We start from the raw sequence: 27,199 nt of genomic DNA, 5'->3' as shown, positions 1-27,199 counted from the left end.
ATGACTGACCAAGGGGCCAACCTGGAATCACTCCAGGTGCCCGAAAGCCAGAGGAGAGCTCCCAGGGGTGGAATGAGGACTCTCTCAAACCAGGCAGAGGAAAGCTCCCAGTGGTGGGGTGGGGTGGGGTGGGTTGTGGAGCTTTCATTAGCGTCTGTAAGACCATGTGAGGAAGCTGAGATCCAAATTTGATTAAGTTCTTAAGACTAGTCATTGTAAGAGCTCTCTGATTGTGGCCATGTGGTGTTACAGAAGAATACCATCTTTTTCTTTTTGATGGACACATAACTGAAAGTCGCCCAATTTTGAAGAATGCAGCCTAGGGGGCTGCAGGTGGGAATCAAATTAACATTACTCATTGTTTCAGAATTTAGACACGGCTGGTCAAAGTATACTTATGCTGCAGCTAGAACCAAAACCCAACCAAGCCAAGCCAAGAGCACTTCTGTGAGTAGATGCCTCCTTCTTCTTTGTTATCAAGCATTCCCAAAACCAAGACCCTCACACTGAAGGCCCAACTAAGGCTACCTTTTTCTGAAGTCGCGGAGGGTGTAAAAGGAAGAAGAGATAAGAATCTGGTCACTTGTACCGAAGTTAGTCACCAAAAAGGCATCTTCCAAACCAAGAAACACTCTCTCTGCTGCAAAGTGAAAAGATGCACCAAGGAGTTGGCAGTGCCAAGACTGGAAAAAAGCTCCCCAGCAGCTGCTGGACTCGTCCACAGGCTCTCCACACTGGCAAGGGTCTGACGAATCTCAGGCAAAAAGGTCCATCTGGACTTAGTTCCTGGCTGGCTCGCCAATTGTTACCACAACAGGTTTGTTTTTGCCCGCTGCCCAGAAAGCCACACACCGAGTGACAAGATTGCAGCAGAGAGTTTACTCACAAGGCAGCCATGCGAGGAAGTGAGAGCATGAATCTCAAATCCACTTCCTTGAAAATAGGGACTCGGGTATTTATGGGATAGGGGCAAGGTGGTCTGAAATGTGGAGATAGGTGATTGGAGGTGAAGAGAGGTGAGGTAATTGATGATCTGCGCAAACATAGTCAGGCTCCATGCCTCTTCATAGGATGCACATTCACAAAATGGTGGTGCTAGTATCATCTGAAGGTGGAGATTTTAGCCTCTTGACCTCCAAATGTAACCTATGGGACATCTGCATGGGCCTGGTTGATGATTTGGTGTTCTCAACTAGCCTGAAATGGACAAGAAGTTCTAATTCCTGCAAAACAGCTCACATACCCATTACTGTGGTAACCCAGGCTCCAGGGAAATGTTATCTATAGGAACCTAGTGGGAGTCAGATAGCGTATTGCCTAAGTTAACAAAGAATGGGTTAAACAGCTAAAAGCTATAATCAGTAATTGCAAATAGGAAAAAACTTTAGTACCTAGCTACTTAATCATCAATGGCTGTTTGCTGGTTTCAACTTTAGCAGACACCTTGCTCCAAGTTGTAAAACTATCTCCTGCCATGAGGGTAGGAGAGAGTTTACTTTTTCTTTGGGTAAGCCAGTTAGCAAACACAGCTGACCTGTCATCCCCCCGACCCCAGCTCTTAAAACTCTCTAGCTCTTTGTTTCTGTGGAGTTAATATCAGACTGAGCCTGGCCTTTCTCCTCTGTTATAATAGCCTTGAGTAAAGTTTTTCTTGCCTGTTTAAGTTTGTCCACTACAATTTTTGCTTTGACATAGTACAATCTATTTTCTTCCTCAAACACTCTTTTTTATCTTCTTCCACTAAGATCACAAATTTTCTCTTAATGAATACTCACTTTTTAAAAACCTGTCATTAATTGGCATCTCTAAAACTGTTCTGTACTGGTAACCATGACTTCCTTCTTCTAATTAGATCAGGACTCTTTCACCTTTCTCAATATTGTTCCTACTTTGGTGGTTCTTTAGCCATCTCATAACTGTTGGTATTCCCCATGTATTCCTCTTCTGCTCTCTATCTGTACATCTCTCTTTGGTTAATTCAAAATATGTTTCAACTTCCAAATACATGCTTATGGCTCTGAAATATTCTTCAGCCCATACTCCTCTTGAGTTGCTGGATCACATTTTCAGCTTCTTTCATGTATCTTCACCTCATGCTTCAGAAGCATCTCAGAACCTTAGTTTATCTTGGAACCCCACCTTGCAGCTTTTTCAATATTCTTCTACTGGATGAGTACACAGCTCTCCACACAGCTGACCAAGTCAATGTCTTGGACATTGACCTAGAGCACATTCATTAGTTTATTTTTTCAAAGGAGAGACCTAATAAATTTTGTTGAATGAAATAATATGTGGATAATATTTTACAAAATCATGTTGGTTTTTACTTATTTCTTCTTTCTGAATGATGGCCAGGGAGTAAGATGTAGCCAGATGAGTACAGCTTAAAAAAATCCCCAAGGAGGGGAGGCCTGATAACTTGGTAATGAATCATTGCTTTTTGAAATATTTAGAGCCTAGCTCAGAGTATGACAATGACTAGTTTATAACATTTCAGTTTATTAATGGGTGCAGAATACTCAGTACGAGGACAAACTCTTTATTCAGATAATAAACATTTTAGGCTTTGTATGCCAGCAGTCAAAACTGAGAATATTGTGTAGGTCCTTATATCATCATTTAAAATGTATAAAAATGTAAAAAAACATTTAAAATCCCACCAGTTATATAAAAACAAGCAGCAGCTGGATTTAGCCCACAGGCCATAGTTTGCAAACCCATGCTCCTTAACATATTATAAATGAGAGGATCAAATTCATGGTGCAATGAGCCTGACTATAATTTTTTAAAAATTAATTCCCAAATCATATGCGATGTAACTCCCAATTATGCTGTGTGTGTGTGTGTGTGTGTGCATATACGTATTTTTGGCTGTGTTCAGAATTTTTTATTGGGACACAGGAATTTTAATAACTAGGGCTTAATTTTTATTCCTCTTGGTGTTATAGTTTCTTGGTAGAAGTGATTGGTAAAGAACTAAGTAAATTGTTTAATTGCATTTTTACTGCAATTGCATATGAGCAACTGATCATTAGATGGAAATCAGATGACTTATATTCATTTCTTGTCATGAAGAGAGAAGGTAGTGTTAGTCTAATTGGTAGATGCTAGGAAAAATGGCTATATTTACATTTATCACAAGATCACCTTATTTATGATATAAATGTCATTCAGAAGAGGTATTTATAAGTCACTTGTTTCTAGTTGTAAGGAACTTGGACATGTTTAATTTGTTTTTCCAGTTAATGTGGCTTTATTGTAAGGATACTTTGGGGAGGAAGGGAGTCAGGAAGAGCTGGAACTTGGTTTATCCTTGTTGAGGGTAAATCAGTGGCTCTTGCAATCTGTAAACAGCTCGGGTGACCCAGTGGGAATTTGAGTTCTGCCACAATTTGGTTACCTCCTGTCTGCTTCCCACTTGTCCTGCCTGCTTCTTTCTAGTCTGCCTTCCTCTCTCTATTCTCGGATCAGTCTTGTAACTTCCACTCCACAGAGATTTTGCTTACTTTCTTCTTACTGAATGTGTGTGTGTGTTTAATTATAACTCTGGTGGCCTCTAAAGTAATCAATCAAAAGGTAGACATACTTCCCAGATACTAAGGAATTGGAGTCTGGTCTGAGAGAAACCCATTTCTTCTCCTCCAAACCATGTGTGTGGAATTGGCTTTTTGTTTTTTGTTGTTTTTTTTCTGCTGAGGAAGATTCACCCTGAACTAACATCTGCTGCCAATCTTCCTCTTTTTTTGTATGTGAGCCACCGCCACAGCATGGCCACTGACAGACAAGTTGTGTAGTTCCGTGCCTGGGAACCAAACCCAGGCTGCCAAACCGAAGCTTGCAAACTTAACCATTAGGCGGCCTCTGGGCCCAGCGTGGCTTTTCATTTTTAGAGGCAGTCAAAATCAAAGATTACAACCTGAAACACTGTCATTAAAACAAGAGGATAGTCAATACTTTAAACTGAAAGGACACATTATGATTTGAATATTGTTTCCACCAAGGAAAATTAGGTCTGGATTTGTGGGCTTGACAAACAAACATAGATTCTCCTACAATTTATTCTTTTCTTTTATCACCATTTGGTTGTTGCATATCTGCCATTTGGTCAAAAAGGAAACACAGAGGTTAGGTCCATAATTCCTGACTGTGAATTCAACCAGTTTCTTTGGATCCATTTTATCGTTTTGAGTAGCTGCTCAAAATGGCATTTGGCCACTTAATAAGTCAGTCCAAGTATATCACATGATTGGTCCAATAATCACTTGTACATAAAAGGAAGATGGCTGGACTCAAGGCAGCACTGAAAGACTGGATTTAACTGCTGCCGTACTGTACAGTTGACACTAGTGGAACAGGAAGTTATATGTTCTTATATTATTCAAAGAACAGAAGGGCCTAAAATAATTGTTGATATTTATAAATTTATGGATGGCAAGTGTTAGTTGGTTCAGGTGTTTTTTTTTGGTTTTTTGTTTATTTGTATTTTGAGGAAGGTTAGCCCTGAGCTAACATCTGCTGCCAATCCTCCTGTTTTGCTGAGGAAGACTAGCCCTGAGCTAACATCCGTGCCCATCTTCCTTTACTTTATATGTGGGATTCCTGCCACAGCATGGCTTGCCAAGCAGTGCCATATCTGCACCCGGGATCCGAACCGGCGAACCCCAGGCCACTGAGAAGCAGAACATGCGAACTTAATCACTGTGCCACCGGTCCAGCCCACGGATGGCAAGTGTTAAACCGGAGATTAAAAAGTTAAGAGAGTAAGACAACAGAACAATGAAGAGCATGGCAAACAGGAGAGAGCATCCACAATTTAGCTCACGCTGAGGGAGATTTTGTAAGAATGACAGCCCACAATTGCCAAGTCATTTGAGCTTTTTCACTTAAAGCTGAAAATCCAGAATTTATTGTTACAAAGCATTATGGGTTCAATTGTGTCCCCCTCAAAATTCATTTGGTGAAGTCTTCGTCCCCAGTACCTCAGAATGTCACCTTATTGGAAGTTGGGTCGTTACATGGGAAATCAAGTTAAAATGAAGTTATTAGGGTGGGCCCTAATCCAATATGACTGGTGTCCTATATTATAAAAAGGGAAATTTGAGCACAAAGATGCACACACAGAGAAAACGGTATAAAAACACATAGGGCAAAGAGGCCATCGATAAGCCAAGGAGACAGGCCTGGAACAAATCCTTCATTCACAGCCCTCGGAACAAACCAACTCTGCCACTGCCTTGATTTTGGATTTCTAGCCATTTTGGTGACAATACTGTTTGTTAAGCCACTCATTTTGTGATACTTGTTATGACAGTCCTGTCAAACTAAGTCACACAGTCTTCCTGATTTTAAAATATTGGCAACCCCTATTGAATTTAAAAAGTTGAAACCAAAACACATCTCCATCCTTTTCTCTTTTGACTCAGAGTTACAGCCTATTTCTTTTAAACAATTTTACCATAAAGGCAAAGAGCCAAATGCACCTGCCATTCTAGACAGGTGAAGTGATAATTGAACATTTCACAATATGTCTATGTATTTGGGATTTGTTTCAACCATTGTTGCTGGATAATAAACCTTGCTAGTGATTGCTAATTCTTCCTGTATGTCTCAAATTCATCTTATCCCAGAGAGAAGATTTAGTTGGTTGAAAAATCATCCTACTGGATCAAACATTTTTATTTATCAAAATTTAATTCTCCTGTCCCCCCCCCCCACATTTTTTTTAAGACCATTTCATTGGTCTGATGCTGATCCTCTAGTCCAGCACTTATTAATCAGGGGAGCAGGTCATGACCAATCACTGTGTATAATCACTCACCAGTGGTTGTGGGTGTAGCAGGTAATCAGGTTTTCATAGTTTGATTCACTAAGTGCATGTAAGATTTGGGTCAAATAAGGCTTATCCACAAATTTATAATCTGTACTCATTGAGTTATTGAAGAGAGATAAGTGAAACTCAAAAATCTTTATGGTTGTTCAAGTCTCATGACAACAATATTCATCTGAATCTGGTACAATAGAATAATTATGAAAGTCGCAAATGGAGGACAAAATGCGTCAAAAATATGACATCATTCAAATGTAATATCACTGTTAACTCTATTTGACCTTGATTTAAATTCCAAATTGTTTAACAACAGTCATGTTGGTTATGTTAGTTAAATGCAAATTGAAACCAACTGATTAATTCTACTAGCAATTTTAAATACTTCATATTCACAAATGAGCCTGTTGGTTAAAATAACTGTTTTCTCTGGCTATTTTAGACTGAACTCTTGTAGACTATAGCCTACACTCAAATCAGTGTATGCTATAATAATAAAATTTAGAAAAGGTAAATATGGGTGTGTTTCATATGCTAAGGCATTTCTCATTGCAAGAATTATTTTGGAGAGATGACCAAATCAATTAAATAAAACATTAATTCTAACGTATGCTTCATTTTCCTGACCTTTGAAATTAAGAAGTTGAACTATGTGAATTATAAGGGCCATTCTAACTCTTAGGACCAAGAAAAAAAAAAAAAAGCAGGGATACAGTTTTTCACCTCCTGTTGTCTAAAATAAGTTTTATTTGATGGTTAGAAAAAGAGTATTATGGAAAAGAAGAGAACAATATTAATGTGAAAACCAGTGTTCTTTGGTATAGTTTTTTCTTTATGGCCTTTTTGCTACTGGAACAAATTGTCTAGAGCATACATTCAAAGAAGTTACAGCCTGCTTTGTCACCTATTTTAAATTAATGAGCATTTATTGAGGAATTTTTTTGTAGAGAAAACTGGCCACAGACTTTAGTATATACCTCAGAAGACCTGGCATCGGGGGAAGGACGTGGCACTTGTAAAGCAAATCTTCTAACTCTATTTAGATCTGTTAGTAAGAAATGCTTATCCTGAAATGACTATAACCAAACTCATGATTTAGGCATTAGGAGGTCCTATGAGGATATGAGAGAATTATATAGAATTTGTTCTGCTTTGAAGATGCTGTAACTCAGGAAACCCATGAAGAAAATGTGGCTCTGGGGATACAAACATATACATTTTAGTTGCAATTAGCTAGACTGGAAAAACTCTGACTTTTAAAGAATGGTACCCCTCAATTTCTCTTGGGAGTTTCTGCAAATGCTTGCCATATCCATGGCACCCTGTGGAGAGTTTATTCTCTGCTGAGTGTAACCCCTGGTGACAGACTCATAGTTTCTCTCCCAGTGCCACCTGCTGATGACTCTAAATAATATATAACCCTAAATTCTAAGCTATGTGTTTGCCATTAACTTTATAGGATGAACATATATCAGAGTAAGGAGAAAGAACAGAGTTTAGACAGTATGATTTATTTTTGAGTTATACAACTCACTTGTGATGGATATATGGGCAGCAGCTGGCTTTTAATATAAAATACAATTCAAACTTTAGAAATCTATTAACCAAAGAGCCATGATTGGCATTAAATACAGTTATTCCATTCAGGGAGGTGAAGTCATATTTATTGAATACAACAGATCACTTCTGAATGTATGTTGTAAACATCTGGACAACTTATTAAAGTGTTTTGCCTAATTTTTATAGGCTTCTGTGATGCACATTGCCATGAAATTTTTTTTACTCAAGTGATAAATTAGTTGAGGATAAATGTGGACTCTGTTGTATAATTTCTTCCTTCCATTTACCAACTACCCTTAACAACTGGATTTTAGGAAATCCAAGCCATTCTCACAGTAGGGCAGGTTAAAGACCCATCCTGGGTGATGACAACATTAACAGCAGTTATAACCATCAGGAGTATGAGTTCTAAGCATGAGGAATTCATTTTTCCAAAGGTGACATAAACTACTTAACACTTTGCCAGGAGGCAACAGGTAAGTGAGTTTTATTGTGATTTATAATATGTATTGACACTATGAACTAAATTTTAACATATTAATATTTATAAAGATGTTTCCTTTCATGTGTGTTAGTTACTAAAGAGAGGGTGTCAACTATACTGGTTTTTCTTTCAAATACATAGAGAAACACTTTAGAAAATAGCATAAAATTCCAGGAAAAGTAATTCGTTACTGTGCTTTTTTTATGAGACTGCCAAACATTCCTTTTATTTATGAGATCTTTTGCATCCGTGACTCAGACAGTAAATAATGGTGGGAAAGGGAGTTTTCTGGGGTTAATGTTTATACCTTAAAGGACTTTCTAAGATGTTTCCAAATAACAGTATCCTTGGGAGCTTTTAGAAAGACAGACCTGGAAGCCCCAACTGGAGATATTCGACTTCAGTGAGTCTGACTGGAGCCAAACCCAAGAAGCTGACCAGTGACATCTCCTTTCTCGGAGTGATTCTGGTGAAAATACTCCTGGACACTAGTTATTCCCAAACCCCGAAATGCCAATTTAATGAATAAATTTCTGCTTTTACTTCAGACTTATTGGTTATAGAATACAGATTTTTCTCCTTCATCCATAGATGTGTATTGGGACTCTAAAAGTTAAATCAAGCAAGTATTAGGCTCAGTAAACCTTGGAGAAAACTTGTTTAACTTTGGCCTGAGATATATTTCTCTTCACTCTTTATTATAAGAAAAGGTCACTCCCTCAGGAAAACAGATAAGAAACACAAGACCTTTACTTATTTACTAATTGTAAGTAGCACTTCAGTGTTTTGCATTAAAAAAAAAAAACCCACCTAAATTTTCATCTTTTTTTTTAAGTTAAAAGAGATTAGGTCCCAATGGGTAGTCTAAAACATTTAATATGATTCTCTTTACATAAGTAGAGTAATACCCTGAAGAACAGAAGAGATTTTGGGCTATTTTTGTAAGCAAACAATTTGAAAATATACAAAAACAAAAATTTACTAAATTTTGTACCTTTTCCCAGAAGACAAATTGTGTTAACCTTTTATTTAAAAAAATTTATTTAATAATTCCAGTCAAAAAATGTATGCAAACACTCATTTAACTATTATTTTAAGCAAGCATAGTTTCCTCTTACCTGTGACATTCAAAAAATTATTTTGCCACATGCATCAAGGGCATGTTGTGTTAGGAAGTTGCATTTTTTGTTCTTATCATAAAAATTCTCTGGTTTCAGGATGGCTGATTTCTTTTAAATAGCAAATTTAACACTTTACTCCTTGTCTGAGCATTAGGAAAAAATATGTATGTATGTGCCGAGACATGGAATCACTCAACCTATTGTGTGTATCAAGGATGTAAAAGCACTGGTGGGAGCTAATTGAGTCCATGCTGAGTAATCATCAATGGAAATGAGTTTGGCTGTTTTCCTTTTGAACTGGGAAATTTAAACAATATTGTTGAGTAAATATTGATACTACATTTGCACATTCATTAAAGTGCGAAAGCTTCTCATTGTAATTCCGAGGGCATGGATTAGAAGAAGGAAAGGATTAGGTGGAAATACCTTGCAGCGTAAATGTATTCATGAGATGGAAAAATTCTCCTTAAGTAGAATCATATTTGCAAAGGAATCCCATATACTCATAGTTGCTCTCTCTAAGATGATTTGACCATTTGGGAATGACAGAACCAATCCCTGGTTGAACACAATTGGAAATAACATCAGCTAGTAATTTCTTAATAAGCAGAATTATTTCATGGCACAATTTATAGATGATAACCTGTCAATTGATTACTTGTCTTTTAGATAGACGGCTGTAATAATGACTCAGTCTTATTTTAACAGCCTTTGTGTTTTCTGTTAAAAAAGATTGCTCTTCAGATGTGAAACCATAGTGTTAAAGCTGCTTTTCAAAATGTCGCTGTCCACCAGCACCAAATTTTACAATCCATTGTTAATATTATGTCAGCATAACTGTGTTTATTTCAAAATGTATTTGGAATGAAATACATATTATGCGGTTCTTTTCAGAGGAAAATGTAAATAATACCTAAAATATGGTTAGACAAATAGCACTTTTTCAGAAAATGCTTTGGACTACATGAAAAAAAGAATATTGTAATGAGGAAAATTATATGATTAGAATAATATACTCTAAACCCAATGCGGTCTTCAAAATGAGTGGGACTGCAGAGATGGCAGTCTCTTTCTCTGTGTTTAGTCCCAGAAGGGGAGATATTTTAATATTTCTGCACTGAGCAAGGTAACATAAGGGTTTTTAAAGTTATAAAAAAATTTTAAGAGGTAAAGCAGGGATGTGAAACATATAAAGAAAGTAATGGTGTGGCTGCTATTTATGTGCTTGCTTTTCCATCATTCAGTAGCCTGGGCTCTGGTACCAGACTTGTCTCTGCATGCTAGATTTTGCCTCTGTGCTTCCCATTCAATTCCATATCTAGCCTTGTTAAAAGAACCAGGGTGAAGTGTTTCTCAGTGAGAAGTAGCAGCATACATGAATTTTCTTTCCTGCACCATCATCCATCAATGCAAATTTGGGGATTAGGTAATGGGTCCTGGAATGACTCCGCATCACTTGGTGGGTGCTACCTCCTCTCAAAGTCCTTGCTTTATCCTAACTTGATTATGCACAGTGACCACACGTTTGGGGAAGTGTATTGATAATCTTGACAATCAGCTGAAGAAAAAGCATCTTATGGTTTGAGAACAAATGTGGGCAGGTACATGTTTCTTTGGGTAAATGATAAAAGAGGCAATGGAAAGATACTTGATATCTGCTACACTTTTAAGAATATTTCTATTTCGTAGCATTTTGCAAGATCTTTTAAGAAGACTAACTTGTTTCTGTGGGCATTATTTCTTTGTAGTTTTCACAATTGAGGTTCTAATAACACACTTTGGGAAAACCAGCCCTGGGTCACAAACATCCATACACAGCTCAGATAGAAGAAGCAATGCAGTCCTCTTTTCTCTTCACATTTGTTACACTGTATTCCTAAATCGCAGCCATACAAATTGTCACTCTTGTCTCCATTTTAATTTAGCTAGCATTTACCACTTGCCAGATAATTTGTCAAGTTCTATGTTGGACCCAGGCATAAAATTCTCTTTTTCAAGGTTTTTGTAGTCCAAAATAGAGTCTCAAGACAAATCCTAAGTAAACATAATAAAATAAAAATGCAATCAGCCATTCTCCAAACATATTAAAAGGTATAGAAGACATGGTCCCTGCCTTTGGGGCCATGGGGAAAGTACACTCATAAACCAAAGATATTAACTCAACTGTTTTGGGACCCAGGTATTCTAATAAACCAAGGATTTTTAATAAAATCTTATACATAGTATAAAATGAATGTAAATATTTGAACAGGACCTTGAAGGATGATTGAAAGATGCACAGAGAGAAATATCACAAAATGGGAGGAGCATCTTCCTGATGAAATGAAGCACACAGATAGTGATTGAGAATTAGACAAGAACAAGGCATGATCAGACAATAAACTAATTTGGCTGGAGTTCTTGCAATTTGATAAAGACTATATATCTAATAGGTTATAGGTAATATCTATCAATTATTGGGTGTTGGCTTGTGCAAGGAAATGTCAAGCCCTTCTATATCTATAACTATAGAAGGTCATTTAATCCTCACAAAAATATTATGAACTAATTATTATTATGGAAATTTTATAGTTGAAGAGATGAGACTCAGACCTTAATTATAAACCATGTTCTTCATTTTGATTACAATTGACCAGCAAGGTGAGAGGGATCAGATATTGGCAGCATTTAATGCCATGCTAAGGATCTGGCACTTTTGCTTTAGACAATGTGAATTTATTGAAAGCCTGGTAGTCTGTTTGCTTTTGTTCTTTGAGAGGAAATTAATGTTCAGTTAATTTCCAACATTATGTACTATGATAAAGCCACATTACTTTAGCAAATTCACCATTTTCTTATAGGTATATGCTGACTAATAGTAGTAGAATTTCTTGATTTATAAAAGAATGTTGAATAATGTCTTTTTGCTGGATCTTCCGGCAACTTATTTTCAAATACCAGAGAGGTTTCTTTTCTCTAGCCACTATCTTCCCTAAATGCCATCATTCAGTTAGATGCTTTTAAATACAACCTAAGTGCATACCATTCTCAGATTTATATTCCTAGTCTTAACCTCTCCCCTGAACTCTGTTAACATTCAACTGACCACTTGATGTGCCCACTTGAATATCGAAGAAGCATTTCATACTCTTGATTAGCCCATATTTTTCCAATGAGCTTGCCTGTCATGCCAACCACAGTTATTAAATAAGCCACTCTTTTCCCCACTCAGTTGAAATGCCCTGTTTTCATACATTAATTTCCTCTAGATACTTAGATCTGTTTCTTGACCTTTCTTCTTTTCCTATGTCAATATCATTATATTTTGTTTTTGCAGTACAGTTTCTGGTGTGATAGGCAGCCTTCTAAGAGATGATCCTCCAGTGACCTTTGCCCATGTGTAATCCCCTCTCTTTGAATGTGGATGAAACCTGTGAATATGATGACATATTATTCCATAATTGTTACCTTATGTGGCACAGCTGACTTTAAGAAAGGGAGCTTATTAAGATGGGCATAACCTTATCACATGAGCCTATTGAAAGCAAAGGTTTTTTTCTGACTGGTGGCAAAAAGAGATTTGAAACATGAGAGCATTTGGACAATACAGATGTTCTCCTTTGCTCAGATGGTTGGGGCCATGGGCCAAGAACCCAAGAGTGGCCTCTAGGAACTGAGAGTGCTCCCTGGCTAACAGCAAACAAAGGGCAATTTCGGTCCTATGACTACAAAGAGCTGGATTCTGCTGATAACGGGAATAAGCTTGGAAGAGACCCCAAGCTCCAGATGAGAATGCAGCCAGCTGACTCTTTGATTTCAGTATTGTGATACCCTAGCAGAGAGCCCACCTAAGCGCTGCTGAACTTCTGACTGAAAGAACTGTGAGGTAATAAATGGGCATTGTTTTAAGCACCTAATTTCATGGTAATTTGTAGCACAGCAATAGTAAACTACTAAACTGGTAGAACAGATTTCCTTTACACTATTGATTTTTTCCAAACGTTTCTCAGCTTTTTTGGACATATGTTCTTTATTCACTTTAAAATTATTTTCTGGTTCCCAAAACAAAAGCAATAAAAAACATGGTAAACATTAAAATTGCATTATATATTAATTTTTATCCTGCGATATTATTATAATATTCTTTCAAGAAAGTGGAGTTTATCTCCACTTACTCAAGCGTTTTTATTCTCCCGATTTTTCTTTTCCAACATTGTTGTATAACCTTATGTAGTTCATTTTTATTGTTTATTTTCAGTATAAGGACATTTTTTATGTTATAATCTTCAGGTATTTCATAATTTTGAAAATTAGTACTGTTGAGAATGGGATATTCTGTTTCAATAATATCATCCCCAAAGAAAATATATTTTCTTCTTTTTCAATATACTTTCAAATATTTAATTTTCTTGGCTAATTGTATTAGCTAAACACTTTAAAACAGTATTTAATGGCATTGAAACTTTATTTTCCTATTGCAGTTGTCTGGTCAACATTGTACTTTATGAAGATTAGTTTATCTTGGTATATAGAATAAATTGGATGAAGAAGGGGTTTAGTGGCATTAGGGAGAGCAGTTAAGATCTCATTTCAAAAGTCCAGCATAGAGTAAAATGGAACAAAGAGAAATGAAGAGATAGAATTGACAGAACGTGGGGAGTAATTGAAGTCATGAATGGGAGTAGATGACTTCACGCTGACTTTGAGGTTTCAATTGTAGATGACTGTGTCATCGGTGATTTATTTCACAGATACTGGCAAGAGCATGTGAGATAGGAAATAGTTGAGAAGCCAGGTAATTTGGGTATGACTGTATTAAGCTTATAGCGCTGGAGGAACATGTAGGTGGAAGCAATTTGACTGTTAGAATTTAGAACCTCATAATATGGTCAAAAAAGAAGTCTGGGATTGAATTCTACCCATGACTTTGCCATGAACTAGCTATTTTATCTTGATAAACAAGTGAACTATTTTGAGTTGCAGTTTCCTCAGGTACTGAGGCAAGAGAGTCAAATTCACAAAACATTTATTGAGATTCTACCATGTGACGATATTGTTCTAGGAATTACAGGGGATAAAACCAAAGTGATCTGAAACACATCCGTGAAGGGCTGTAAATAATTTAGCTGGATAAAGATGAGTGGCTGAGTTTACGAGACACACAGATGGGGAAGACAAGATCTTATTTTGGACCATTGATCCAGTGTGCTGAAGTGGAGTTGGTATGGGAATATAGGTGGGAGTAGTTTAATAGGTTAAAAGGGAAGGTTGATTCAAATTTATGAGAAACTTAACACTCAAACCAAGAATTTGGCCCTTATTTAGTCAATGAGGAGGCATAGATTGGTTTTGACTAAGGAAATGGCCTATGTTCTCACTGCGTTAGCTCAAATCTTCATCTTGTGTGGATGACTTCAGGTGTCTTCCCATCTATCCTCCAGTGTGTAATAAGCGTATTAATTATTTATTAATAAGTGTATTAATAAGTATATTCACCCTCTATTTCATTCTCAGTACAGTGAAATGGAGGAAGTTTACCTTCCTAAAGTAAAAAAAATGCAGTACATGTTGTTCTACCTCTCAAAAAACTTTAAGTAGATTTCCACTGCTCATAGGATAAAAATCTAAACTCGTTAGCAAGCATACAAGGTCATTTATGACTTCTCCTGTCTTCCTCCTCAGACTGTTGTTTCCATTTTGTACCTTGTGTTTCAGTCATTCCAAACCTATTTCCTATGCTACTTCACACATGCCTGACCTTGCACATGTTATTCCTTCTGCCTAGAATACTTTCCCCTACAACTATGTTGCTTACTCTGTGAGTGTCTATCAAGATCATCATCTCCTTAGCTGGAACTTCCCTGACCTCCTCCCCTGCTCACCATATTACTCATCCATGCTACTATTTTTTCTTATGCACCCTTCACTCTTTGGAGTAATATAGTCTTTGTCCAAATCTCTTTTCCCCATTAGGTGGATATCCTTAAGGACAGAACTTATATATATATATTTTTTTTAATTTAATTTAATTATTTTTAGTTTTTAATTTTTATGTATTTTATTTTTGAGGAAGATTAGCCCTGAGCTAACTACTGCCAATCCTTTTCTTTTTGCTGAGGAAGACTGGCCCTGAGCTAACATCCATGCCCATCTTCCTCTACTTTATACGTGGGATGCCTGCCACAGCATAGCTTTTGCCATGCAGTGCCGTGTCTGCACCGGGGATCCAAACTGGCGAACCCTGGGCCGCCGAAGCGGAATGTGCAAACTTAACCACTGTGCCACCAGGCCGGCCCCCATATTTTAACATTTTCATTAAATTTTCAGTTTGAGATTTTTTGTCTTGGTGTTTACTTTACCAGCAGTTCTAGGCTCAAACAGGTCCTCATTAAATCACTACTAATAAATGTCACTACAGACAGATCCATGTCAATTGTCTGAATTGCCGTTACTCTAGATTCTAAATGCATTTTTAAATTGAAAAAACCCATCCCCTTGCAAGTATAGGGGAGAAAGAGCTTATCTAAAACAAACAAACATAAAATCAGTGTGGAGATCAGTTCACTCTTTAGAGGCTGTAGGATATTTTCATATCTTTTAGCTAAAAAGCACTTCACTCTGATGTCTATAGAAATTTTTAGGAAAATATCTTCAATCTATTTCTATAATCAAATGCTCACTTGTAGGCCTGCATCACAATTTGTTTCCATGTCAATTTAGGACCTTCCTCTGCTGGCATATTTGTAGAACTGGGACATCTGCTCCTATTGGGCACTCAGGCTCCTGTAAGAGCCAGCTGCAGCATACATTATTTATTTGAACAGCTGTTTGATTTGTAAGTCTTTAAAAATTCTCCCTCTAAAAGTATCAGTGTATGAATTTTGTTTTATATTTTTCTTTTTTGGTCATTGATTTCCTAGAAATACATGTTTCTATAAGGAGCACCTGGGCAATTAAAATATAACGGTAAGAAATCTCTGAAACAATGGCATCCACCCTCTAGTGCATCAGTTGGATAAAGGAAAGGGAGAGCATTGTATTCAGTTGTAGAAGGTACTTATTAAAGAATCCAACTTAAAGATGAAAAAATTCTGTATGTTTTTATTTACACAAAGTGCTTATCACTAAGTCAACCAGTAAAATTGATATTTATAGAATATGCATAGCCAAATGGCAAGCAGAATTTTAACAGGTAAGCTTTGAAGAAGATTCATTATTTTCTGATTGGTTCCTACAAATTTTATCAAAAACTGAAATATTTTTAAATCCTAGATGTTTTGAATCCTAAAATTCTAAGAATTAAAATTAGAGCCAAATATATTTTTGAAACCTATTATACTCTTCCTTCTTCCTTGAAATGGTCATGTTGTTCTTTGTTAATGTAAGGAGGTACAAGACAGATAATGTTAAAAGCAAATTGCTGTTAAAGTGGATTATGTACATATTTGTCCTGCATAATTTTTCATGATGGTCACTGAGACACAGGGGATGAAAAAAGACTTTTGAGAATTTCATCTAAGAATTCACGCACAGAATAAATACCACACAAAAAGTGCTAGAGAAGTCTTTCAGAATAGCGTGTTGTCATATAAATACCTACACACTTGTGACACAATCACTTTTATTGTTAGTTAGCTGAAGCTTAGATCCTGAAACAGTCTCTGTGACAGTTGATTTGTGTGGATCACACACCACATTATAGCGTATTTTCTTGGAATGAGTTTCATATTATGTGAGTTCTGATGGTTTTTAAGTCGTGGTTTTCTGATTATATGCAAAAAATGAGAAATCTTGTTTATTAATGTTAATACTATTTGCACAATGACATATAATATTGTGTAGTCAAATTATGGTTGACTCCATTTTGTAATTATCACAAAAGCAATACAGGATTATTGCAGAAGATTTGGAAAATAGAAAATTATTAAAGGAGAACACAAGAAGAATCACTTTTTGCCTTGCAGTCTATGTATCTTTAATAATGTATCATGTAGTACATATTCTTGAGAAATCTTTTATTTAACACATATATTCAACATTTTCCCATGCCACTGATAACCTTCTATGATATATTATCTTTAATGTATGCATACTATTTAATTATAAAGATGACCTACAGTTTATTTAACTGGATCCCTTTATTTGAATATTTCAGTTGTTTACAGACATTTGCTATTATAAATAAGTCAACAGAAATATTAAAAAAGATTTTCTCATTCCATGATAAAATCCCTATTATACATTGCTGTAAAGGAAAAGAGAACATCCATTTTAAGTGCTATTAATACTGTTGATGAGCTCACCAGAAATTTTGCACCTATTTATCCTCTTAGTGATAGCTAAAAATTATTGTACACTTTTATAATGCCTTTAGTAAACAAATATATGTTAACTGTATAAAATGTTTTAAAGTATCTCAAGAGTAGAAAATCACTTAAAAATCATATAAAAATCAGAACTCTCCGAATCTCACTACTTGAGTGTACAAACAAGAACAAGTTAAATAATTATTGGTCCTGTAAGAAGTATAAGATGGTATTTTGTCCCAACCTCACTGATACTTGGAAGGGTTATTTTTTTTAATCCAGTCTTTGTATTTTATTAATTGAATATATTTTCCCATTCCTCCCTTACTTTTCCTCTTAACTAACTTCGAAGTTGCACACTTCATTTTTGTTCTTTTAGAGATTACTATTGAAACATGTGTTACTCATCTGGATGTATAGTCTATCAACATCTTTACTATTTTCCCAAAGAATGCAAGTACTATAGAATGAGCTAACACTGGTCTCCCCTCTCCTGACACAAATGTTCTTGTCCAGTACTTTATTATCATTGTTTCATAGAACACTAATTGATTTACATTTACCTACATATTTACCACTTTTCTCAGCTTAATGTTTTCCTTGCATCTCCAACATTTCTTTTCCTCATTCCTGCAATTTCCATGTCAAATATGTGTGTATTCTGGATCTTCCAGATCTTATTCTTGATGCCTTTATTCTGCAAGTATTTCAGGGCTTTCTTTTGCATGGTTACATTTTTTTTGATGGCTTTATCAACATCTCTGAGGTAAGAACTGTGCAGACTCTGTTTCTCACAAGGTATGGTTAATTAAATGTCAGTGTCCCCCAATTTCAGTCTTCTTTTGTGAAGATCAAATCTTTTCAGCTATTCAGAGGGGGTTAGTTTAGTTTGCACAGCTCTCGGTCATATTCTGGCTTTAGATAAAATTTTCTTTGGTACCTACCTTCTCAACTAAAACCACACTTATCCTTCACTCCCCCAACTTCTATCTTGTTTTCTTGGTAGGATATCTAATGGAATATATGCAAAATGAAAATGTCTAGAGTATAATTATACCAAAATTCTTTGTTTATATGGCTCAACCTATTTCAGGCAATAAATGTTCTTCCATGTTTTGTTTTTCTAAATCATAAAATGTGATTCAGAGTGTAACAGTATGAAACACATTTGTGTATTTTCTAGTATTTCTTTTTATGTTTCATTGAATATTTCCATGATGTTGTTGTGGTGTATAGTAATGGAGGGGGCAAGTGCTTACCTTACCATGTGACTTGGAAGTCCACAAATTAAGATTTTTTTTTTGAGGACAACTAGCTCTGAGCTAACATCTGCCTCGAATCCTCCTCTTTTTTTGCTGAGGAAGATTGGCCCTGAGCTAACATCCATGCCCATCTTCCTCTACTTTATATGTGGGACACCTGCCACAGCATGGCTTGATACGTGGTGCCTAGGTCCACACCCAGGATCTGAACCAGTGAACTCCGGGCTGCTGAAGCAGAGCCTGCGGACTTAATCGCTGCTCCATGGAGCCGGCCCCCAAGATTTTGTGAATAACCTGAGGCATCATACTTATGAGACTTCCAAGATAAATAGCATTTTGATTTTTATCTATCTGCTGTATCTTTCCTCTCCTCTCTTCTAATCTCCTTGCAGACTTTTGGATATGGCATTCTTCATGGTTCTGTTGTTTTTCTTTCACATTTTATCTTTTATGCATCCTATCAACTTTCATAATTCCAATATCTACTTCTTTGTGTGTAACCCCTAGTTCTGCAATCTAGCCATGATATCCATTATGAAATGCAATTCTGTCCCTCCAAAATCTCCTTGAAGATTTGCATCCATTTATTTATTACTGTCTCAACTTTAATATATCCAAACTCTAATTCTCTTATTTTTGGTCTATTTCATCGATTTTTCTTTCTTGCCATCTCTCATCTGTTTAGTGACCTTATTTTTCTGCTTTCACAGAGTCAAAATATCAGAATTCCTTGGTGGTAAACTTTTGCTTGGATGCCAAAGACCTTCTAATTCTGGATGTTCAGGATCTTTTCCTTTTCAGTACTGTTCAGCTCATCGTTATGTTTCACTTATTAAGGAGTAAAAGCCTCAAGCTAGCTTCCACATATCTTATTGTCCTCTTACCTGAAAGTCACCTCCAGACATCCCATAATGCATTTTCTTCCTCACATACACTCTACTTTTCTACTTTCAAGGTTTATGTATTTTTGTCCCCTAGTGAATCCAGTTTCTTATGTCTTTGCCATTAAAACCATGACCAGATACTAATACAACAGAACAGATACACTCATGAACTGTCCCTGATCCTCCAGATCGATACTTTCTACCTCTTTTGAATTCCAAGAGTATTTTAGAGAGCTTAGAGTATTTATAATATTTTGACTTTTTACATGTCTAACTTTATCTGTAAGATTCTAGAGTGTCACTGTTCAGCATAGCAGCAATTAGTCACATGTAGCTAGTGGGCACTTGAAATATGACTAGTCTGAATTGAGATGTACTATAAATATAGAATATGCCAGGTTTCGCACATTTAGTGTGAATAAAAAGAATGTGAAATGTCTTAATCTTTTATAGTGACCCATAACAGTTAGAAGCACAGTGCAACTTGCAGCACATGCACAAAGATGTTTTTAGAAATCGTTGCTATGTTAACATTAGTCACTAATGAAGGTACATAGTTTTCAGCAAAATAGCCTAATTGAAAGGAGACCTAGATCATCCTGGAGGGTTGGAGACTCTCTCTCTTGCTCTTTTCCCTTTCAATTCTATATGCACAACAAGCCAACTGCATCATCCCTTCAAGCCTGAGCTCCTCCCTAGTTTTTCACACCCCCTAGAATGGCCTTAGGTGGAGAGTAATAGAGAGCTGTAACTGGTTAAACCCTACCTGAGGCCTGAAAGAACTACGCAGCTTCTTATTTAACAGTCAGGGATTAACTCAGTCCTTGAGATTATCTAGGTAAATAAATGTTACTTGATAATGACCCATTTTCGTTGTTTTGTGTTGCGTGAAGTCATGACTTTGGTTTATGATGCAAGGACTGCTGGCAATCTGACATAGACACATTCTCAAATTGGACTTGTATCTTTCTGGTATAAAATAACCTTGCAGCACAGTTGATAGAATCCCCCACCTCCATCCCCAAACCCACCCCCAGAGCTGTGAGCACAGCAGTGTCTACTTGAATGGCAAATTGTGATAAAGTAGCAGGAGCAAAATTGCATAGCATAATCACTGCAATTTTTTATTGAATTGAGCCCTTTGCTCTTTCTCTTGACAGAATGGTTTATTGAACATGCTTTTGGAAAACAAAGAAAGGCAGTAAAGAAAAATACCTTTTTTTTTTTTTTTTTTTCTGGGAATAGAATAGAGGGAAAATGTGTCTACTTCCAGAGTGCATTTCTTAAGTGGAAGAACATTTTCAGGCAAAAAGACTCTTTAGAAATATCATAAAACTATGCCGCTCAAGGGCAACTCAGTGACTGATGAGGTTTCTATCTGGCAGCCCAGTCAGCTTGAACAATGGAAGTTTCTTATGTCCTTTATTCCTGGAAGATGGAGAAATTCTACCAAGTAATAAAATTTTTTCAGTAAAAGGTGGAAAGATGATTTTAACAGATGGCTAATGTTTTATTTTGTACATTCAGTACTAAGAGGTCCGTTAGCTGCAGGTTAAAGTTTTATAATGAATATGATTTAATAGAAAATCAATTGTTCAGAATTTAAGGTAGAAATTGACATGGGGAATTTCTGGGTTTAAATCAAAGCTTCAGCACTGGTGCCATTTAGGGTGTTTAGGATGAGACTTCCTGGCTTTTCTTAGCATCTCAAAATTAATCTTTGAACATAAAATGCTGAAATTTTCTATTTCAGATTCTTCATTTTAAAACAGGAAAAATGGTGTCTATCACCAAATATTTTGGTGAAATTTATTAATACAATACAAGCCTCAATTTTCAGATACTGGATTTTATTAGCATTTGGTTTTTGTTACTATCCATTCCAATAGATGAATTATTCTGATGTAATATTTTCATTGATACTGTCATCTCAGTCCATGCTATTTGTGAAGGCTGGACTTCTTTCATCTATTTTAAATATTCTTGAAAAAAGTACAAAGTTGACGTAAATATCAAGAGTCTTGGGACTTTTACCCTTCTGTAAAGTTTTGTTTCCTCTTAGTATGATTTTTGTTAAAAATTAGAAAAATATATTTTGGGATTATGTATATTATTCTTTAATAGTAAATACCTTGGTCATGATATTAACTGTTTTTATAAAAGTTACTTAGCGCAAATATCATTTTATAAGACATTTTATTCTGGAATCCCTTCCAGGGCAAGGAGTAGAAATCCTAGTACACTTCAAACTTGGCAACGTCTTAGTAAATACGTTTTAGAGAAAAATCCCTTATTTGGCAGAATAGCTTGAAAATGCTGGCAGATATTTGTTCTTGCCTGTTCTCTGGGAATTCCCTACTATCCATTTGAACATCCATTATTACTGATAAATCTTAAATGCAAATTAATAAGATCTTACCTCAAAGAGAGTTGGATTTCCTGCAACAGGGGCTACTAAGAAACGAAAGTTTAGTCACACTCCAATACCCATTAGCTATCTTCCACATTTCTCTTTTAATGGGACTCCAGCATCTATTCGCCAGTTGAATGAAACAATTTATAATTGAGCATTGATATAAAATTGATATAAAAGGGCAGAAGATGTGAATTTCATTTCTTTCCTTCCCCGACCCCCGAAACCTTTGGCTTTATATATTTATAGGGTTCTCACAATTTTACCTTTTAGTCTTCAGGACTAAGTAAGATCTTATTTGGGGCTAGGGATGCTTGGTAAATTACAACATTTTAGATTCTCTCTCTTAGTGGTCTGTGTCTTTAATTCAGTTAAGTGAGTAACACGTATGTGTTAGGAATGATATTCAAAGAAAGATTTGTCATAAAATATAATGCATAATTAATTACTCAACTATTGATAAGGCTCACATCCTAAGAAAAAAGTTAAAGTACTAAGATATATTTTATCTGATTTACTAATGCATATATTACTATCAATTTTATTAGGTACTATATTTTAAATGTTTTCTAGACCCAAATTTTGTTAAGGTACACACTATGCAGGTAAAATGCAAAGCACTTTTTCGTTTGAGGTGTACAAACAACCTACATTTTTAAGTGGAATATGAAACAACAAAAGAGTGAAATTTTGTCATTTCAATTAGTGTTTCCCTCTGTAGCAGCCATCTCATACCTGATTTTGTACCATCTGTTTGGTGGATTAATACTCCCTACTGGCTTGTAAATTCTAATTTGAAAAATAAGTACTAGTAGATAATTTTCTCTAGATTCCTCATCTCTTTTCTTGTAAATAAATGTGAATGAATCAGAAAATTATGATTTATCACACATCCTGCACCTTTTGTGTCAAAGGTGCCAGTTTCTGATGGCCCAGATCGTGTAGGATTCTTAATCCTCCAGTAGATTGCTTCTTGGATTCTGTCCCTGGGCTAGCTTCCTTACTTGCTGAAGCATGTCTCCTTGCCTGGGAGCTCAGCTCCATTCTCAGCTTGGAAGGATACAGTTGCTGCAAATGCCCCTGCTGCTATTGTTTTGGCACTCATGGGCTCCTGCTGTTTTGGCATAAATGTTGCATTTACACACTGAGAATGGTTTTCTTGGCATTAGGGAGAACTGTTACCATGAACATGATGAATTCATGAACCAGAGTGTGTTTTTTGCACTCTGTATTCTATTTTTCATTCATTTAGTGTCTATTGTTATGCTGCCTCAAATAAGCATGATTTATTTTCAGTTTTATTTATAGAGCACTATGTACTTTCAGGTGTGTATCCCAGCAGATTTTGTTTTCCTATGTGGTTGTTATTATACAATTTATATTTGTCACTTTTTTACTATTTTTGTTCATGTTAAGATTTCTTCTTTAGAGGACATATATGCAGTTCAAAAGCTCAGGCTTTGGGAAAAGACATACCTGGCTTTTAAAGTGAGCTCCATTCCTTACTCTCTGACATTGGAAAAGTTATTCCATACCTAAAGTCTTACTTTCACCTTATATAAATGAGAATAATAGTGCCTTCTTTATAAAATTATTTTGATTATTAAATTGAATAATGCATCTAATATATGCAGCACAGGGAAGATGTTGAACAAATCTTAGCATCTCTTCTATGCAAAATCTCACTAAATTTTCCAAATTTATTAGTGATAGAGAAGAAAATAAGACTTATCTAAGTTGGTCCCTGGTAATTTTAGTAAATAAATTCTGTGGAAGCTTGTCATTCTAAACTGACTTTCCTAAGTTTTACAGCAAAAACTAAGTACCCAGTCTTCTGCTAAAGATCATTTGAGGTTATAAAACTCTGGCATTTGCCTGAAGTAGGGTTGAATTTGATGAAGACAATGCTGGTATTAAATAATCTCGCAGTGAGCAGTTTCCTTCACAGTATATTTTAAAAGGGACCAAGAAATCTCTCCTGCTTGCAAAGATAGTCTTTCCAATAAATATGACTCATTCTCACCTATTTTCCTAAAATTTGATAAATGTGACCCTGCTTTTCATGGAGTAAACATTGCCTGAAGGGATGATGTTAGGATGTTATTAATAATTCATAGAACAATATGAATTATTTTATTAGAATTTTCTTTTGTAACAGGGGATTTGAGTAATAGCAGCTTTGACTGAAGATTGGGGCACAGATGAGACATAATAAATTTTGTTGATTTTACAAATTTGCCTGGTCTAAGAACCAAATAAATAGGACCCAAGTTTATGATTTTCTCTAACTAACAAGAGACACCAATATATATATGTTATATTTCTCTGGAAAACCCTTATACACTTTTCCTCAATGTCTTACCTCTTTCTGATTATTCCACCCATATAAACATTAGGGGTGCATTTTCAGTCCAAATCCTAGTCACAAGATACAACCTGAAACCTGCTCTTCCAGCCAAGCAGTCTCTCTCTATAGAGAGACACGGAGGTCCTTGTGAATAATGCTACTCAAATATTCCTCTGCAAACTTCAGGAGTCCAGTGTACACTCATAATACCTGTGTGAAGCAAAGCCTTTTCTAGGAAATATCAGATGAGCAGATTAGGAAAACAGTGAAAAAAGGAACTAAACATTTATTGGGACTTGATTAATGAAAACTGAATTTATTAATCGCAATCAATATGTTCTTAATTCAAAATCTTCCTGAAGATTCTTTTATTTTTCTACATATTTTTTGTTGCTTTGTGGCATATATGGAATAACTAGTTCTTTTCAATCGATTTAAATAGGGCTTCCAGGTTTTCTGTTTAATCTTCACTGACTGCTTCAGTCTAAAGTTGATCTTTATATTTCCATAATCACATTTCTATGTTATCGCAATATCCTGGAATATGACTGATTTGGCTTGGAGCTATGTGCTCAATCATGTTAGCTTGACTATTCCATTACACCTTTTCACTTAAGCAAGTTTCTTATATGCTGTTATGTTCATATGTTTAATTGTAAAGACAGAAACAAAGTAGGGTTCGAATAGGTCTTGTTATAGTTTTTATTCTTGTCATAATTCTTCATTTCTCTCCACGGCACTTGTCTCCTGTCAACACTGATCAATTAGAGCTGGCTGTCTGGAGTGCTGTATGGGAAAAGACTGAGAAGCCACATCTCTTCTTAGTGGTTTAAAAGGGACATAATCAATAGCAGTGTCTACCAGAGGCTTGGGTGGGAGCTGTCAATTATCAAACCTGCATTATAGTATTTGCCCACCCAAAATGTGGGCCTCTTTCTTTGTTAGTCTTCTCATTGTAAAAATAGTTCAAAAAGTAATTGTAATGTAATTGCCTCCCTTCAGGTTTAGCACTTCTAATATTCTTATAGTATATAACAATGTTATAGTCATTAATTTTCATTAATGAGTGTATTTTTAATCATTGCCATTTGTATTTCCATTTAAAACCAAGATGATACAATTTATATGTGTATTTGTCTATAATGGATAGAAAAAAAAAGATTGGTCTTTCATCACAGATATTTGTAAAGCCCTGGGCCCAAGAGCTTTGATTAACTTAAATGGCAACGCACATTTGGGAAAGGACTGTAATCTAAATATGAAATCCTTGAAACATGATTCTTAGCCCCAATTATTTTACGTTATTTTGATGTCATATGGACATCATTTTTAGGGACTTGTTTTCCCCTTACCTTCTTGATGCCCACATCGTTTCAGGTCTGTTGCCTGGTTTGGCTTTGCTCTGCTGTTCCCGTGCTTGGATACCTCAGTTAGTTTAAGACTTGACTACAGATTTTAAATGCATTGTTCAAAGAAAATAGTCTGACCTAGAGCAAAGGTTTTCACACAAAATTTCCATTGTATTACTGGATTCTAGGTGTAAAGTCATTGTTACGTTATTTAAAAACTAAAAATAATACTATGAGATAGCTCTGTAATGGTCTAGTTAATACCTGCCTACTTAAAAAACATTTTACCTATCTGAATAATTTTCTGACAAGTGAATTATGTGATAAGGAGGTCTACGGACAACTATTAATTACATTGGCATATCTCATAATTAGTGATTACCAGTTTGAAATCTTACACATTATCTTATTTCTATGTTGTTGATAAGACTTAAAAATTAAATGTTTTTAAACAGTTCTAAGGAAATACATAACTTCATTTTATTATTTTCCAAGGCAGCTTTGATTAAACATTTGATGATTTTCTCACTCTAAGTAAAACATGGGTAGTTTGCTATTCAAGTAAATAAGGACAAATGGTATACTGTATTATGCCTTTCTTACTATCACTTCCGTATAAAATTTAGCAAACCGCTATAAAAAAACAACCTTTTATTTGTGAACCAATTTTATTAGGGGCAATGTACTTTTCAATCACAAAGTGCTTTTAGATGATAGCTTCATTAAATTTTTAATTTTCTAAATTTTTCACCAAAATAGTAAAAAAAAATCTGTCAAATATTTTGATTTATATAAAATCTCAGCTGAAAGAAATCTGGACAAGCTGGCCTGTTTAATATTTGGTGTGATTTAGCTCATTATAGTATGATTTATGTTTCTCTTAAGTAAAATGTGATCTTTCAGTCACATTTTCTCATTTAGTTTACTGAACTAACATATATTTATTAGTCTCTTTTTAGGTCTTCTATTGTCTTACTTTTATTGAATTATTAGCTAATGGATTCCATTAATTACTTGATTATTAAGATATTAGTCTACTTTTAAAACTCCATACCTTTTGCTTTAATACTTTTAATGCCATGAATGCTTTTAACTTTCTAAATCTTATCAAGATTTACTCTATATTATGAAGTTTAATTTCTTTCTAGAATTGCTGCAATTCTTTATAAAATTGAACATCAATTCTGCAATATTCTTAGGAATGTTTACGATAACCTATCCCCAAATGTGTTCTCCTTTTTTTAATGTATATGTTTAACCAGCTTTTTCTGAATATCTTTTCTAGTCCAGTCACTGTTGTGCTCTGGGGGTATAAAGGTGCACATGGCTGGTCTCTGTCTCCTCTCTCGATAAACCTTGTTGTCTAGATGAGAAACAAGAACTTGGTAATATTTCTGCAATGTAGGACAAGCATTGAAGCAAGGGGAGGGCTATGGCTACTTTATTTTGTGATCCACCTTCCAAAAGCCAATAGTGGTCAATGTGGTTTGATAAATATTGGCAGAAGGAGTGAATTTCCTTGTTTGTTCTTTAGATGACTATGGCACACCCATACTTGGTAATGGTATTTCTTTAAATTTCAGACTGTGAAATTGAGGTAGAAAATTAAAATAGAAAAAGAGAGAACTTGAAAAAATGCCTAGTCTTGCTTAGGATAGAGAAAATTTTTA

Source organism: Equus quagga, chromosome 8 (assembly GCF_021613505.1).
Source record: "Equus quagga isolate Etosha38 chromosome 8, UCLA_HA_Equagga_1.0, whole genome shotgun sequence".
Classification (NCBI taxonomy): Eukaryota; Metazoa; Chordata; class Mammalia; order Perissodactyla; family Equidae; genus Equus; species Equus quagga.
Note: the sequence above shows the minus strand (reverse complement) of the source record.